The sequence below is a fragment of the Schistocerca americana genome, chromosome 1, assembly GCF_021461395.2.
Source record: "Schistocerca americana isolate TAMUIC-IGC-003095 chromosome 1, iqSchAmer2.1, whole genome shotgun sequence".
In the NCBI taxonomy this organism is placed as follows: Eukaryota; Metazoa; Arthropoda; class Insecta; order Orthoptera; family Acrididae; genus Schistocerca; species Schistocerca americana.
This window is the reverse complement of record NC_060119.1, coordinates 733,161,465-733,180,185: the sequence shown is the minus strand read 5'-3', so window position 1 is coordinate 733,180,185 and position 18,721 is coordinate 733,161,465.

Sequence of the window (18,721 nt, the reverse complement as noted above, 5' to 3'; positions counted from 1 at the left end):
GCGTTACAGAAGGATTAGTAGACCCAAGAGGCCGCGGCAGTACCCCACTGCCACATATTATGGGTGAACCGCTACATTTCGTTCAGTGTCACCATGCCATGGGGATTCCCGTATTCCACAGTTGGATACTGTGAAGGCTGACTTTACAGCCACTCGTAAAGGGTGCCTTATCTGTGAGTACGACGGATGTCAGGAATCCCAGCACTTGGTGGCCCGCGTGACGGACCAGCTGCGAAATCGTCGTCGCAGGGCCAGGTCCGTAGGCAATAAGACCTGCAGGTGTTGTAAGCGATACCTGTAACTGGAAATTGTCGTGCACAGTGTTTCACACAGTCGTCTAGCTTACCGAGCACTGGCCGAGCACTTGCCTGGTTCTGATACTTGGGCCACTGTCAAAGACCTCTTATGTCCGTCTTGATATGGGTATACCTCCCTTGGAACGCTTTTCTGGTCATTAGTCCATTTGACGTTTTTTGCTACTTGTCCTCTCAGGCATCGATTTCTGCAGTTTGTCCCACTTTAGCAAAATCACTCTGCATCGATATTTTCGTTCTTCGTTTTTTTTTTCAAAATAGATACTATTATAAATATACGTTTGCATGAAAGTGTATGTTATTACTAATTTCACAATTACCTTATAATTAATCCAGTCGATGCAATTATGGATTACAGCTTGGCACCTTAGCCCTCTCTCCGTAAATCATCCACGTTTCCAACCTCTAAATATAGTTTTACCCACTTCAGGATAAGTGTCTTTGACTTTCTAAGAATTTCAGCAGCAGCTCCATGTGAAAGTTTTTGTCCCTTAGGATGATTTGCTGCCCCGTAACGCTTCAGATATTTTGCACTCATTTTAAACTGCAACCGTCAAAACAAAACATTCAGCTCTCACATCGTTTGTGTATACACTGTGCAAAAGCGCATTGAATACAGACTATAGACCACTACCGGAGATGTCGCTGCGGACGTTACATTGAAAATTATGGTGTACACTTTCTTGTGGAAATGACTGTATATCGAAAACTAGCTGGGCACTGTATTTCTTCAAGAAAAGGCTGTCCTAACAAGCAGCCTTTCCTCAGGACGCCTCTTACTGTGACATACCGTTTGGAATCCCCACTCCCTCTCATCCCCCCTCGACCAGTCCAAATTAGAGAGAAATTATGTCTTTCAGCGTCTTTGGTGACGTCGGAGTAAAACGCGAGATAATATTTCGTAATTACATTTTCACCCAGAAACATTGTGAGGAAATCTTTATTAAAGATGTATAGGCTCTTAGCTTAGCTTTATTAGTTACAAAAATATCGATATCAACTCCACTTTTTCAAATATAACTACCGTATCTTTTGCTGCCAGTGCCGCAGTTTAAAAGAAACGAAGTCATCGCTGTTTCGCTCTTTAAAATCCGATTGCTAGTGTCGGAGTAATTAGATTATTTAAAAATTGGAATTTATCTGCTTTGAGCATGAAACCGATTACTGAATTATGTGGAAGTTCACGATTTCATACCCAAATAAGCAAATACGTCATGACGGATAAGAAGAAGGAAGTGTTAAACCGCCGCGTTGCCGGTATAAAAGGAGTACAGAGGAAATGTAGCTTTCTTTATGTTGTGTTGTTCACGCGACTCGAATGCTTGTTAGTTCTAAAAAATTAATGTTCTTCACAAACAAAGGATATTCTACATCCTTATGTATAACGCAGAAAGAACGCGAAGAGCGCAAATGAATTGTACGCATAAAAGTATACCATCAAACAGTGTACAACAGGAAAGACAATTTAGTGAATGTGGAAAAAAATTGTTATTGGAAGGGCTCTAGGATATCACACAGAGAATAAGGCGCAAGCCTGCAACGAGCGGAGCGAAGAAAACCGATCTTGTGGCATTTGTTGCTCGTAATCCACATGTTAGTCCCAGAGGCCCCTGGAAGAAGTCAGCCCACTGCTGTTCGCATTTTGCTTGCAAACAGCTTCCGTACGTACCGCGCGTCACTTCGCTGGCAGAGCAACCAGCTGGATTGCGGAAGACGCCTTGAATGCTGCTGCTCCGGTCTGATCCCATATTCGGAGAATAGGTTCTTTCTTCAAATAATTGTTAATTCGGCTGAAGCTACCTTTACAAACCACGGAAAGCTGAATGCAAGGAATGTGTACTATCGGGTTGCTGAGAATCCTTACTGCCTGAGGCAACCCGTAAAGCAGAGGCAGTAGAATGTGAAAGTTTGGTGCGGGATTATTGGAGACTTTGTGATTGGTCCTTACTTCAATGAAGTAACATTAAGTATTACAAGATAAGCACAATTTCTTTTCGAAGTGTTCCCAGCTGTCCTAGGTGAAGAAGCATTTGAAATAAGTAAAACAGTGGGTGCCTGACTGATTAGTTCGCTCGCGGCTAGGAAAGTGCTCAACCAGCTCTATCCTGGTCGCTGGGTAGGATGTGAAGGAGTTGTCAGTTGGCCTACATGTTGGCCTGATTTGATATCATTGGATGTTTTTGTCTGGACTAAACTCAAAGATGAAGTCAATGCAGAAGTTCTGACAACGCAGAAGGGTTTAAAATCTCTCCTTATTGCAGCATGTGCAACAGTATGGAAGGAATCTCTTCATTGTGTCCAGACGTCCTTGAACCAGCGACAGCAAACGTGTATTTAACTAGAAAGTGGATATTTCGAACACTTGATTTCATAAATTGATTCTAAGGAAGTGTTTATGACCGCATTCTTTTGCGTGTTTCCTTTTTGTTGCTGTTGGTGATGTATTTTTGCAATATACACTGATGAGCCAAAATATCATAACCACCTCCTGAATGGCTTGTTTGTCCTTCCTTAGAGGGAAATACGTAAGTGATTCTGCGTACCCGAGATCCGACAGTTTGTTGGTAAGTTTGCGGATGTATGTGGCATTAGATGTATACCAAAGGTCACGTAAATCGCGTAAATGATTGGTCACTGATTTATGTACGCGGTGATGGCGCCGGAGAGTGACCCATCAAGGTTTCATAGGATTTACATCAGGCGAATTTGACCGCCGACACGTCAATGTGGGTCCACCATAATGCTCCTCAAAGCACTGTAGCACGGTTCTGGCTCCGAGACAAGGATAGTAATACTACTGAAAGATAACATCGCCATCGGGGAAGACATGAAGCTTGAAAGGATGCAGGTGGCTTGCAGCTGTCAGTATGTCTTTGCAATGGATCCCATGTAAGCGCAGGAGAATGTCTCTTGTTGCATAATACCGCTCCCACCTGCCTGCGTCCGTGGCGCGCTGCACGTTTCGACCCGCTGTTCACCTCGACGACGGCGTTTGTGCAGACGACCATCGACCTAGAGTAGCAAAAATGTGATTCACCCGAAGACCAGACATGCTTCCATTCATCGACGGTCGAATCCTGATGGTCCCTTGCCCGCTATAGTCTAATTGAGGATCTCGTTGGCACAACATGTGAACACGGAGGGGTGGTCTGCTGCGGAACTTCTTGCTCAACGATGTACGATGAACGGTGTGCTCCGAAACACTTGTAAGTTTCCCAACATTGTGCTTTTTCGGCGGAGATGCTACAGATCACCATCTACCATGCTTTACAGAATAGAAAAACCTCCTAATCCCACGTTCTATGAGGAGTATGGGTGTCCAATCATTTCGCGCCTAGTGGTAGTTTTATTGTCCTTCTGCCTCTTTCTGTAGATGTCTCGACAGTAGCACATTAACATTCGACCAGTTTCACCATTTACGAGATACTCACTCGCAGACTCTGTGTAAAAAGTCGCTTGTTGTTGTTGTGGTCTTCAGTCCTGAGACTGGTTTGATGCAGCTCTCCATGCTACTCTATCCTGTGCAAGCTTCTCCATCTCCCAGTACTTACTGCAACCTACAACCTTCTGAATCTGCTTAGTGTATTCATCTCTTCGTCTCCCTCTACGATTTTTACCCTCCACGATGCCCTCCAATGCTAAATTGGTGATCCCTTGATGCCTCAGAACATGTCCTACCAACCGGTCCCTTCTTCTCGTCAAGTTCTGCCACAAACTCCTCTTCTCCCCAATTCTACTCAATACCTTCTCATTAGTTATGTGATCTACCCATCCAATCTTCAGCATTCTTCTGTAGCACCACATTTCGAAAGCTTCTATTCTCTTCTTGTCCAAACTATTTATCGTCCATGTTTCACTTCCATACATGGCTACACTCCACACAAATACTTTCAGAAACGACTTCCTGACACTTAAATCTATAATCGATGTTAACAAATTTCTCTTCTTCAGAAACGCTTTCCTTGCCATTGCCAGTCTACATTTTATACCCTCTCTACTTCGATCATCATCAGTTATTTTGCTCCCCAAATAGCAAAACTCCTTTACTACTTTAAGTGTCTCATTTCCTAATCTAATTCCCTCAGCATCTCGCTTATCTTAGTGGATTACCCCATTTCCAGCCCATATCTTCGCTAGGGTAATCCCCCGCCTATGCCTGCTCGGCTTACATACTTATGTTACCACGCCACCTGCCCGCAACGCAACCAGGCAGCATGTAGCATCGCCATGAGCAGTGGTCATAATGTTTCAGCTTATTGGTGTAAAGGTTTATCTTGACGTTAAACGTATGTGAGGGTGTAATGCTGTGTTGGGATGTGATTTTAATGTGTTGTGATCTGACTGTCCTCAGACTTCAGAAAAAAATTATTTAATTGGTCCTAACTGACTAATGTTCTTAAATAACCCATTCAGGATCAGTGCGGTAAATGCTAATCCTAGCTAAATAAGAATAGTAGGATGCTATCGAGATATATAATTCAAAGAAACAAGGAAATTGCAAAACATAATCTGTACAGTTACAGCGTTCAGTTAATTCTACTGATCAGACTAAGTTTATGATTGGCACAGCACCTACCTTCTACGCAAAAATCACGCCCCCCGTTTTCACGACAGGAACACTTAAAAGATTGATGTTGTCCAACTTCTTTGTTAGTAAAAACCTCCATCCTGACGGGCGATGAAAACAGAGATCTCAGAGAACAGTCTAGTGCAACTGAACACCTTTTAGCGCTACAGTTCCCTATTTCTCACGCTGCGGCACGTATATCGCCATAAAAAGTCGAAGGGAAAGCACGTCTGTTGCATCAATGTGCGGAAGGCTGCGGCCATCATGGACCCGAAGTATGATTTGCAGATCTGAATTTAACTAAACTGAGGACGTGTGGTTGCGTCCACAAACTCCAACGTTCGAAGTTACTCAAGTATGGAGTCCGTTCACGAGTCAAGACAATTTGCTTGCACACTTGACAGGAGAAAACACTTGACTCAAGTGCATGGTCATAAGTGAGCACTTTGGAATGGCTAAAGCTCCACGGAGAAACGCTTATTAGCTCTTCTGCTTGTAGAGAAACAAAATAATTCTGCTTCAAGTGGCACAATCGGCACTTTCTCAGACTAAGTCTGAGAGTGATCACTGAACGCTTTGCCAGCAAGGTGTCAAACAAATTACACACTCTACAGCGATGTGTGTCAGCTGGACACCCACCAGAGACTCTCTGACACATTCTGCCTCAATATTAACAAAGCTCAGTTCACTAATGTCGACTTTCTAATGAGATAATGGTGACCTTCGTTACAACCTGATTTCCTCCTACTCTTTCTAGGCATGAAACCGCTGGCCAAACCCGAGCGGTTCATACAAAATATTCTAGAAGTTTAAAGCAATGTCCACCTGAAGGATTTAGTTAATCACAAGGCCTCCTGGATTCAACAATGGGCAAGTGCTATGTATTCTATGTGGGAAGAATTCTTAACCTAGCCGGTAGGTGTGGCCGAGCGGTTCTAGGCGCTTCAGTTTGGAACCGCGTTGCTGCTACGGCCGCAGGTTCGAATCCTGCCTCGGGCATGGTTGTGTGTGATGTCCTTAGGTTAGTTAGGTTTAAGTAGTTCTAAGTTGTAGTGGACTGATGACCTCAGATGTTAAGTCCCATAGTGCTCAGAGCCATTTGAACCATTTGAATTCTTAACCGTTGACTGCTGGGCGCTTATGTGGTGGCGACAGGGGAAACATTCCCACAGGGCTTGTTATGTGGCTGTCTTTACTGCCGCTTATCAACTTGCACTCAAGCCCCTGCCAGTAGGAGAGGATGACGCTCGCTGGGCCGCTCCACAGGACAACTTTGCGCCGGGCTGTAAATTCTGTCCTCTGTCCACTGACAAAAAACTCCGAGCTTAATGTTTGTCGTTTCCTCGGCCTCTCGCTGTCGTAGCCAGCGCAAAAATTACTTTTGTAACGCATATAGTACTGCAGTTGTTAGTGTGAAACTGTCCAGTGATTAATAAAGTGATACCCCACCGAACCTTAGATACCAAATTAATATATATGTTAATGTAATAAATCAAATTAACTACGTTAACAGGTCACGTGAGGAGGTAAAATACCATGGCATTACAAGGGGGATTACCTTGTTTTCTGAAATGAATTAATTAGATTGAAATAATGAATGACTACTAAAATGAAACAAGAGCCTGCTCAAGTGAGTGACATTGACTTGCGGCTGGTCCAGCGCATCCTTCTGAGAATTTCCCTGAGGGCTCTCTCCCGAGTGCTGGCAGTTCATTCCAGTGTGTTTCCAAATGGCTTCATACTCATGTACACCATGCAAATCCAAATACAAATGTAAATTAAGATAAATAACTACTGAAAATCACTGGCAATAATATGCATTTCATTTCTTGATGTTGACTAATTATTCCAGTCTAATGGGTCTTTACTTTCAGATTTATATTAATTAAGCAACAGTTTTGGAAGAAACGCATCACCCCAAATGCAGCCGCTTATGTTGTGGAGTTAACGACATGAGACGCTAATGCCATAGTCCAGCTGCCTCTAGTCTTCAGTCAATGGTATGAGATGAAACAGAACTTTGAGGGAGTCCCCGGATGGCAGGCGCTGATGTGACGTGGTTACGATATGCTTGTGTACAGCATAACGATCCTTCCTGTGGTGGTGAGACCTTGTCGACCGGAACCATGACGACGAGTACTCTCCCTTCTTGTGCCCATGCAGTCATCGGGCCACTGTGACATCAGAATCTGGACATTGCACGATTTGACCACCCGGCCAAATGGAGACCCACAATGATGCCAATTTCAGGTCCTGACAAATGCTGATAACGCTGTCTAACACGACCACGCATCATCTTCGTGCTCTTCACAGTGATCACTCAATATCTGATGCTGTCCACGCCTCTCTTACATATGCCACCAGGCCTTGTAATAATACTAAACACGGACAATACTAACGTGTCCTGCTCGCCATTCTACCTGTCGTACATTGAAATCCAACCATTCGTTTGGGTACCTCACACTTTATACCAGACAGTGGGAAATTTAAACTGTGTGCCTGACCAGAAATCGAACCTGGACCTTAGCCTTTCGCGGGCATGTGCTGCACCGTCAGAGCTATCCATGCACGACTCACGACCCGCTGTGCTTCCAACAGTACCTCATCTCCTACCTTCCAAATTTCACAGTTGTTCTCCTGCGTGCTTGTTGTTACTAGCACCCCCCAGCAGAAAGGATACTGAGGAGCCATGGCTAGCAACTGCCTGAGGGATTGTTTCTAGAACGAACTTTCACTCTGCATCGGAATGTTTGCTGATTTGAAACTTCTGGGCTGATTAAATGGTTCAAATGGCTCTGAGCACTATGGGACTTAACATCTCGGGTCATCAGTCCCCTAGAACTTAGAACTACTTAAACCTAAATAACCTAAGGACATCACACACATCCATGCACGAGGCAGGATTCGAACCTGCGACCGTAGCGGTCGCGCGGTTCCAGACTGAAGTGCCTAGAACCGCTCGGCCACATCGGCCGGCTGGGCTGATTAAAAATTGTGTGTCGGACCATAATATTAACCTGGGAGTTTTGCCTTTCGCTGGCAAGTGCTCAATCACTTAAGCTATTCGAGCACGACGCACGATTCGCCCTCGCAGTTTTACTTCCACCAGTACCTAATTACTAAAGCCCGCCCGGCTAGCCGCTCGGTCTAACGCGCTGCTTCCCTAGCGGGAAGGCGTGTCGCTCCCTGGCACGAATCCGCCTGGCGGATTAGTGTCGAGGTCCGGTGTGCCGGCCAGCCTGTGGGTGGTTTTTAAGGCGGTTTTCCATCTACCTGGGCGGATGCAGACTGGTTTCCCTTATTCCGGCTCAGTTACACTATGTCGGCGATTGCTGCACAATCACTGTCTCCACGTACACGTACACGTACACGTTCACCGTAATTACTCTACCACGCAAACATTTGGGGTTACACTCGTCTGGTACGAGACGTTCCCGGAGGGTCCACTGGGGACCGATCGCACAATAACTCCGGGTTCGGTGTGGGATTGCTGTGGGGTTGTGAACCACTGAGGGCTATGGCGGGACGAAACCTCTCCGTCGTTTCTAGATCCCCGGTTTAAATACACAATACATCTCATTACCGGAGGAAGTAAAGCTGTAAGAATGCGTCGTGCCTGGGTAGGTCAGTCGACAGAGCTCTTGCCCGCCAAAGGCAAAGGCCGCAGGTTCGCGTCCCAGTCTGGCAAACAGCCTTAATCTGGTAGCAAGTTTCAAATTAGCGTACACTCCGCTATAGAGTGGAAAATTCATTCTGGAGTGCATTTGCACATTTTAATTTGGCGTCGTTTGAATGGATATTTGCGTGGATTTGAACCGCAACGACTTGCCAAGGAGACGTGACTGACCTCAACAGTGACCACCGTCTGTTGAAACTAATCGTGCTTTGCAAAATATCAAATGTGAACTTTCTAATGAAACCTATTTAGCAAGTAACAAAACGTGTCTGTGTGTGATTTGTTAAGAAGTGGGTGATTTTTTGCTCATATCTAGTCCAATGGAAACTATCAACACAGCAATTCAGAGGCCCTCCGTACGTGACGGCGCATAGTATCCTGATGAAACGAGTGCGCTTTGAAAAAGATTCCCACTTTAACACTAGTACTTTCGGAAAATTCCTACATCTGAGGATGGAGTGGAATATTCTGAATGAAATACTATACTGCCTTAGGAATAAAATGTTTTTTCTACCTTCTTACTTGTAGTCTAAATCAGATTTATCTGTTTTATATTACAATTACATGAAAAACACAGATGTAACGATCCGTAATATTTTAATTTTGACCTTCACTCTTAAGCCATCAAAAGACACTTCAGCTGCTAGTAGCATGCATCGATGCACTCACTCTGTAACTATCAACTAAAACTCATGTATAATATATGTGTGTAGACCTACACAAACGAAAACTCATATCTCTAAGACTTCCCAAGTATGGAGGAAAATGGGATTCCTGAAAATGGCGTGAGAAATACAATCAAAGAAGGCTTCTAACTGCAACTTCAGGAATCGTTTCCCATCTTTGTCTTATAAAACACGACTCACAAACAGCTAAAAGAAGGAGGAGCAAAACTTACTCGATTCTCAGACAGACGGTTTCTCGAAGCTGGCTCCCGACTTGAGAGTTAAAACGACAGCAAATTCACAGGGCGACGTAAGTTTAATAACAGTGTTATTCGAAGATCTGTTAATGCAGATTGTGGAAACGCGAGTAACGACGGAAAACAAGGTACCTTTGGCATGTATTTCTCCCACTAACGTTCACGTTACCTGGATTCCAAATAAAATGCTTGAGTAACCGCTTATGAACTCGCATGTGAAAACAGAAAGCTTGCTAGACGACTGAAGCTATTGCTGAGGAGTCTTTTGTTTGCTAGTAATAACGCTGGGAGCCGTTCCGTTTTATATCCCCCTATAAGCCGTCACGAACTGCCTCAGTAGCCGATACGGTTACCTCACCTTGGCACGTGCTAGAGGCACGGGTACCTATCCGTATGCTGGGTGATTCAGCTAAGCTATTCACATCAGGTATGTCGTGTAGCAGTTAGAGATATCGGAGTGTTGCTTTCATCCAGATGAACCGGGACACAGTTCTCGCTAAATGACGAATAGTCTCTTTTCATAGTTACACTATGTTATCAAAACTATCCGGACACCTCTTAGTGGACATTAATACGGGATGTGTCCACCCTACGTCTCTGCGACGGCTTCAGCTCTCCTAAGGGCACTTTTAGTGATGTTGTAAGACGTCGTGGTCTCCTGACCTTAATTGCTTACATATTCCGCCCTCACAATCATATTCCGCACATCAAGACGCTTCATTCGAACCCAAACTCGATAAGATAAAGTCAATGTTGTATGAATTCAAGTAAACGATATGCAAATAACAAGTAAGCGCACCGTGGTTGAAATACTCGTGGCTGGCGCACACACATACATTCCCCTATCTACGTCGGCCAGCGACCGCCCGTAGAGCAGAAAGCGTTTGCCCGAGTGAAAGGGAGAACGACCCCGTGTTCGGATTAATAGCAAATTCCGCTACATTGTGTGGGAGCGGCCAGCCTACGCATTCTTTACACATAGCACGCAGTTTCAGAGATTTTCACAGGGAGACAGCAAACGCCAAACGCCAATGCTACAAGTTTCTGGATTCGTCGCCTTAAATGAAACATCATTCTCCCGTTTTAGAATAGCAGTGCTGATTGGCAGACGATATTTCTGACGCCTTGAGCTGAAGGAGTAATGGAAGAGACCGAAAGATATACCCCTTCATGTCTGGCGTGGAGAGGCACCGTTCCGTTGTCGCTCTTGGAGCAAGGAACAAGTCTCTCCTCAGTACTTCACTGGGAGAGCACCTCTGTCGAGAGCGAATCGAAGTGCTACTCTATATTGAGTCCTTGCGATTAAGCATTGTTCACTGTGTTGGCCGACACACTTATTGTGCGGTGTGAACGGACAGAGTTATAGTTAAACGCCTGCGAGCGAATTTTGAGTGACATCGCGGTGGACTGGTTACCTGACCGGTGTACCACGCCAATAGTTAGACTAGGGGCGAACAGGAATCCTTGACTTCATCAAAGCATAGGGAGAGTTTGATTGGCGAAGGTCATTCTGGGTAGAACGAGAGTTATCTTATTTGTCAGCAGCTAGCGGCGCAGACAGCAGTCATCGCAGCTTACGGTATCGTGCGCTACAGCTATTGCGAGCCCCATATTTCCTCCACAACAGTACACTTCACTTCATTTCACATGTGACAGCCTCGACCGTACCTAGCAACATTCTAAAGGATAATTATTCAAGTTGAGTAGGCGCGCCTCTCAGCCATTCTGCCAAGTCAATAACAATCTTAAAGTGTGTATAGAAATTTCATTAGCGAATCCTATCCTTTAGAGGTAACTTCACATTCCGAAAAGAACCAGGATATAACTTGTTCAATTCATAACTAAAAGTGCCATTGTGATTTCTCAGCATTTTTGCAAAATAAATAATAACTTTCGTTAGTTTCATGTTTTTCTTACACTAACTAGCACTACTCCAGTACCCAAGTATCCCACTAATTACGTAAGAAATTTTGTAAATTTTTGTGTCATTTCCTTACAGCGGATGACTCCATAAGATATTTATTGCTGAAAGTTTTTCAGGCATTTCTCTTTAGAACATTAGGAGCGTCTGTCTGACTTCTGTAGTAGTGTGGGGGTGGAAATTGCATCTTGCAGGAGCCACAGGGTAAAGGGTACACCTCAGATTAATCCATTACGAATAACAGATCAACCCCACACCTCAGAATGTATCTGAATGTCTGTGGAGGAATGGCAGCACATTCTTACTCAAGAGCAAAAACGCCCCCAAACTACTGGATAACACCACTTTTTCTATACTTCCACTGTTGGTCCTACACGTTTTCTAGGAATGCGTCAAAGCCAAACTGGTGAAGCTAGTGATGCTGGGTACTGAGACCTGTAGTGAAAACCGACGTTCTTACTCACCCCAAAGGTGTTCTAACCGACGTTCTTACTCACCCCAAAGGTGTTCTATTGTGTTCAGTTCAGGGCTCTGGGCAGACCTGTTTATTTCAGGAATGTGACTGTCCACAAATCATTGCCTCACAGATGCTGCTTTCCGTCACGCTGACACAAACAACCGTCGTCTCTCGACTGTTCCTCTGCTATAACCAGTACACAATGTCGTAAAATGTGTTCGTGCGCTTCCATATTTAGCGGTTTCCTAAGCACAATAAGGAGATCACATTCTAACCACGGAAAACGCCCCCATAGCGTAACGCCACCTCCTCGGTACTTCCACTGTTCGCATTATACATGATGGGAGGTAACTTTTTCCAGGCATTCGTCAAGCTCAGTTCCTTCCATGGACTGCCACAAAGTGTAGCGTGATTTATCACTCCAGATCATTCTTTTCCAGTCATCCAGTTTCTAGTGGCGACGCTCTTTAGACCACTTGAAGCGGCATTTAGCACTGACTACAGAAATATGTGGCTTCTGAAGAACTGCTTGGCCGTTATATCTCATTCTTTTTAACTCCCTGCGCGCAGTCATATTCATATCTGCACAGCTGGTAGCACCTTGGAATTCACCAGTGGATTCTGCTGCTAGGAAGCATGAACTGATAATAAATGGCGTCGCGCTGTGTGTAGTGACACTCGCCGTTCTGCACTGCCTCGGATGACCATCGTCGGCGAGTATGGTAGAGGTCCCGTTATTCCAGTGTTTTTTAGAAGCGCAGCCGTGTTATTTCTGGCGTCATTGCGTGTGGAGCCACAGGGAACGACTTCCGGTCACGGCTGGTGGTGATTGAGGGACATCTGACGGCACAACGGTACGTCATGGACATACTACGTCCTCAGGTGTTACCTCTCATGCGACAGTACCGTGGTGCCATTTTTCAACAGGACAACGCTCGTCCACAAAAAAAAAAATGGTTCAAATGGCTCTGAGCACTATGGGACTTAACATCTGTGGTCATCAGTCCCCTAGAACATAGAACCACTTAAACCTAACTAACCTAAGGACATCACACACATCCATGTCCGAGGCAGGATTCGAACCTGCGACTGTAGCGGTCACGCGATTCCAGACTGAAGCGCCAGAACCGCACGGCCACACCGGCCGGCGCTCGACCACACAGAGCACGATATAAACCGTGATGTTGAGGTACTCCTGTGTCCAGGGATGTTCCCAGATTAGTCTCTGATATAAGTGAGATCAGCTCAGATGTCAACCCCATTTCATTGTTGGTATTCAAGATACCAACGACCAGTTACAACAGCAGTGGCGCAGCTTTTCTTAGTAGAGGGTACAACGGCGTTATGATGTCCTTCCGAACCCAACCAGTGCTTGCATTCAGACGAAAGAGGGTGCAACGCCAAACTGGTAAGTGGGCTCACACTGCCAAGTTCTTTGTAATTTTGAATCGAGGTTGTAATAACGTGTCATACCTTCTTCTCAATCCGTGAAGTTCGACTTCATTTCGTCCTGCCCTTGTGGGTGATTCATCCCTTTTTTTGTCAAGCAGCGTAACAGAGTAATTCTATTAAATAAGAGTGCGGATAAATGCGCGTAGTGAAGCACTCAGAGTAACTTAAAAACTGTTCAGAGGTATGTAGGGGCAACAGGGAGATTGGAACAAAAATTCAGGAAACAGAAATTGAACTACGTGCTGAGAGGCGGAAAAAACTTGTTATCAAACAAACTTCATACGACAGTGTGGAAAAAGTCGAAGAAGTACTGAGCGATAGCCAGAGAGGTTTCAGTGAAAGTAAACGCTCTCGATGCGTTTGTGAGCTCACGTTTATTAACAGTGAGAGAATTATAGAGAGTCAGGAATTCTTTCTTGAAATTTATGAAACAGTAGAAAGTTTTTCCAAGTGTCAATTGTATCTAGATATTTAGAATTACAAATTCTGAGGGAATAAGTATAAAAATAAAAGTAATTTCCAGTATGTACCAAAATGAAACCAGGACAAAAACAGTGAAAAGACAGGATGATATCAAAATTGGTATAAGTCAGAGATGGGGGATATTCGCTTCATTTAGTGGCGCTAAAGGGGCAAAGAAGGATGTGATAAAAATGTTTGGCGGAATTGTGTTGGAAAGAGTAAACTGTAAAAATATTAAGTAGGTGAAAGACATTTGCCTCCTGGATGAAAATAACGAATGATAGACAAGCAGTTATATGCAGGGGGAGCTGTTTAGCAGCAATTTCGAGTTAAGCATGTATAAAGAAACGTAAAAAATGACGTGAGGCAGCAGAAACGAGATAATAGCCTGCCAAAACAAAAACTGCGGTATAGCAGTAAAAGAACTGTAAGACTTGTTTCACGCAGGAAGAAAATTTACTCATCCTGAATTTAGTAAAGAAAACAGGATGTAGCGCAGCGTCGAGAAGGAAATGTAATCCAGCAGAGGAATTAGACTGGCAGCGTGCTCGGTGAGCGATTGAAGAAACTGTTTCTGAAACAGCAACGTGACTTTGCATACAAGTTAGCGTATTTTCGAGGAAGAGTCCGACAACATATTGCTTCCTCTATAAATGTCTCGATAAGTGGCCACCAAGAGAAAATCAGAGAAATTTGAAATGAAAACGAGGTTCTTGAAATGTTCGCAGTTGCGAATATGGAAAAGCATCAGCTGTGTAATGGAATGACGACCACGAAAGTTTATGCCGGACCAGGACTCGAACCCGTCGGTAACGGACTCCTTATCGTTTGGCTATCCGCGCACGACTCACAGCCAGACTCAAAACTTCCATATGTCATCAACCATGTGTCTACAACCTGCACTCGTACATTCATTATTTGTATTTCCGTACAGGCAGATTCACTAATTGTCTGGAAGTGCAGGTGGAGGAGAAATAGAATTTATTGATTTTGAGAATGAAATAAGCAGTGGTTGCTCAGGATTTTGGCGTGAGAATATTATGAAAAGTATGTAGGATGTAAAGTATGGGGAAGAGTGACGTGAACCTAGCACGTTTGAAGCAAAACATGTAAACGATCACATCTATACGTTTTTATTCTTCCCAAGTCTTCGATTGAATTGATGGTGTTCCACATCTTTTTCTAGCTTGTACTAATGCCTCAAAGTTCTTCGTACTTGTTATATCCAAGATCCTTTATAAGCTGTTCTGCGTTTTGTAGGATTCCTCTTCTATCGCTCTTTCCATAGCTGAGTTAACTAGTCCCGGATGCTACCTGATTTCTCACTAACCTGTCCCTTTCCGACAATGTTCCAGGTTTGAGTCACGGTCCAGCATTTAGTTTTATTACGCCAGGAAGTTTTGAAACGGAACACACTCCGCTGAGGAGTGAAATGTTCATTCTGAAAACCTGTTCCTACTGCTAAAGGTCTTCCGTGCCTAATCTGTCCACTTAATTTGTAACATTATTTGGTAGCGCCACGTTTCACTTGCATCAAGTTCTTTAGTGTTTTTTCGTTGTATAGCTCACCTCTTTGATTTACTTTATCCCTCATTTGTTGTTATGTAATTCCAGCACTAACGGAGTAACTGTAAAACGCCACCCCAGCGTGAGCTTCGCGAGACACGAACACAGTGTTTGGTTTGTTACGTCTTGTACTCTGTGTATTCTCTTTGTACTGTTATGTATAGGGCGCTCACACTGGTTTCTTATGGATGTTCTGGTACTGATCTCTTACTTAGTGTTGTGTACATAGTTCCGCGTAGTCAGCGTGCACACAACTTTCCCACTAGAGCGCGCCCCGCTAAGCACAACAGCGCAGGCGCAGCGCTCGTCCATCTCCGCACTACAAGATGGCGCTGCCTTAGAGACGGACCAAATTCTGCTTCCGCCGATCCGCGTATTCATATGTCACGCAGCCAATGAGATTGCTGCTAACGTAGAACCTTTTCTCCTCGCGGATCACACTCCGCAGTGATACCTGAACGCGTGAGGTATTATAACGAGTATACAGACCTCCGATTAGTCAGTCTGCATTTGTGTGCCCAGTCTGTACGAGTCTGCATTTGTATGTACCAGTCTATAGTCAAGTTTCAGTCTGCACCTAATAAGATTACCATATTCCTGTAGATAGCCATGAAGATAAATGTATAGACATTTTGTCAAGTATCAGAGATATGTGAGAAAAAGATTAACGTACCAAGACCAAGGGAACTTCAGATTGTCAATTGTAAATAGCATCCAGAACCAAGTTAAGTAATTTTATGCTTGTTATTATTTTAATAAATGTGTGTGAAAATTAATCAAGCTCTGTTTAAAGTTGGTCATCATCAATCTGCTACTGTAAGTGTGCAAGTGGCATTTCTATCGTCTGACCTAACGGCAGAAGATAAACACTCCACAATAAGACCACGAGACATATTGCTGACACTCGCCTACTTCGTTAGAGCGACAAGTCAAATAATCTGATGGTGTGTGTACGGAAGGTCTTACAGTACGCGCACCACACTTAGGAATGTTCTCGTTTACATGAATTAGTCATGTAAGGGTTGAATGTTCTAATCAAAACACCCAACAATATGCCTAGGCCACTGTCATGGTTATTGAACATTTTATGACGAATAGCCGTAAATTCTCATGGGTATTTGTGATTCAAAGCTGATGCAGTCGTCATCGCTTTCGCCATCAGTCATCACTCTTGCCATCTGTCATTGCATTAAGCAAAATTTTTCCCTGGTAGGGGCAAGGTGCTAAAATTTGCCATTTATGATACGAGGCTGATCAATGAAGATACAGACTGATTTTTTCCTGTAGCATCCTATATATACCATTAATATTTGAAAAGAGAGGGTTTTTATCCTACGATGTCGGTAGGTTGGTTGTAATTCCCTGTTTTGTAGACACTCTTCGCATTACGCATACCAACCAATGGAGGCGACGTGAGAGGTGCAGTATGGCACAATAAAATTATGTGTAAGTTTAAGCCATACGCCGGCCGTGGTGGCCAAGCGGTTAAAGGCGCTACAGTCTGGAACCGCGCCACCGCTACGGTCGCAGGTTCGAATCCTGCCTCGGGCATGGATGTGTGTGATGTCCTTAGGTTAGTTAGGTTTAAGTAGTTCTAAGTTCTAGGGGACTGATGACCTTAGAAGTTAAGTCCCATAGTGCTCAGAGCCATTTTAAGCCATACAGCCACTGACACTTATGAAAAGCTGCAGCAACCGTACGGTGAACATGCACTACCACGTGCATCAGTGTTTAGGTGGTTCAAGGACTTGAAAGAAGGCCGTTTTGTCTGTGCTAAGCAAGGTGGACCTGATGTTTCGGCTCTTGCTGTGATTGACCGCGAGACAAGCCGTGAGATACTGTGTCTCCTTGCCGGCGGAGGAGATGCGCTCCTTGAATAGATTACGATTCTGAAGGAAGACGAGCCAGCACAGTGTGTAAATCGCTAGGTTCTCAAACACCAAAAGAGATGAAAGCTCTTCCATCTGCTGGGAAAGTGACTGTCACGGAATGATTTTCCAGTATGGAGTTCCCCGTCACACTACTGATACAGCGACATATTGCATGTCATATTGCCTAAACTGAGGAAGCACGTTGCAGGGAAACAACGAGAACTTTCTCGGACTGTGTGACGACTTCATCATGTCAATGCGCAACCTCACGTCGCAAATCGGATCCGCCTTATAGCCACAATCTTGCACCCTACGATTTCTTTATATCCATCATTAAAGGCAAAGCGTAGGGGCATTCGATTTGAGAACTCCAAGGCAATGCTGAAGAATAGTGAGGTGATTCTCAAGGACCCGACAAAGAACGACCTGCACCATGAGTTCGAGGACTAGCAGAGACTCTACAACAAGTGCATTCAAGTATTAAGGGAATATTTTGAAAAAGATCATGTAAACCTTGAAATGGAGTAGTAAACACTGTGAAAAAAGAACCAGTCTCAATTTTTGTTGATCAGCCCTTATATAAATGAGCTGGTCAGTTTCGAGACATGTCATGCCGTAACATCTAAATTTTATAAGTGACGCAAAAACTTATTATATCCCGGAGAATTGATGGTTATCCGCTCGTTATGATAGTACAAATTCTGTACTCCAGATTCCAGGAGGCTGCCCCTTGTGGAGGTCTATGTTGTTGTTGTTTCAGTTCAAATACTGGTTTGATGCAGCTCTTCACATTACTCTATCCTGTGCTAGCCCCTTCATGTCCATTTAACTATTGCAACCTACATCATTGTGCATCTGCTCACTGTATTCATCTCTTGGTCTGCCTCTGAGATTTTTACCCTCCACCCTTCTCTCCAGGACTAAATTGGTGATCCCTTGATGCCTCAGAATGTGTGCTATCAACCGATCCCTTCTTCTAGTCACGCTGTGCCACACATTTCTCTTCAATTCAGTTCAGTAACGCCTCATTAGCTACATGATTTATCAATCTAATCTTCAGCATTCTTTTGTAGCACCGCATTTCAAAAACTTCTATTCTCTTCTTGTGTAAACTGTTTGTCGTCCATGTTTCACTTCCATACAAAGCTACACTCCATATAATTTTTTTCAGAAAGAACTTTCTGACACTTAGATCTATATTGCATGTTAACAAATTTCTCTTCTTCAGAAACGCTTTCCTTGCCATTTTATATTCTCTCTACTTCGACCAACATCAGTTATTTTGCTTTCGAAATAGCAAAACTCATCTACTACTTTAACTGTATCATTTCCTAATCTAATTCCCTCAGCATCACCTTATTTAATTCGACTACATTCCATTATCCTCGTTTTGCTTTTGTTGATATTCATCTTACATCCTCCGTTCAAGACACTGTCCATTCTGCTCATCTGCTCTTACAAGTCCTTTGCTGTCTCTGACAGAATGACAATGTCATCGGGAAATCTCGAAGTT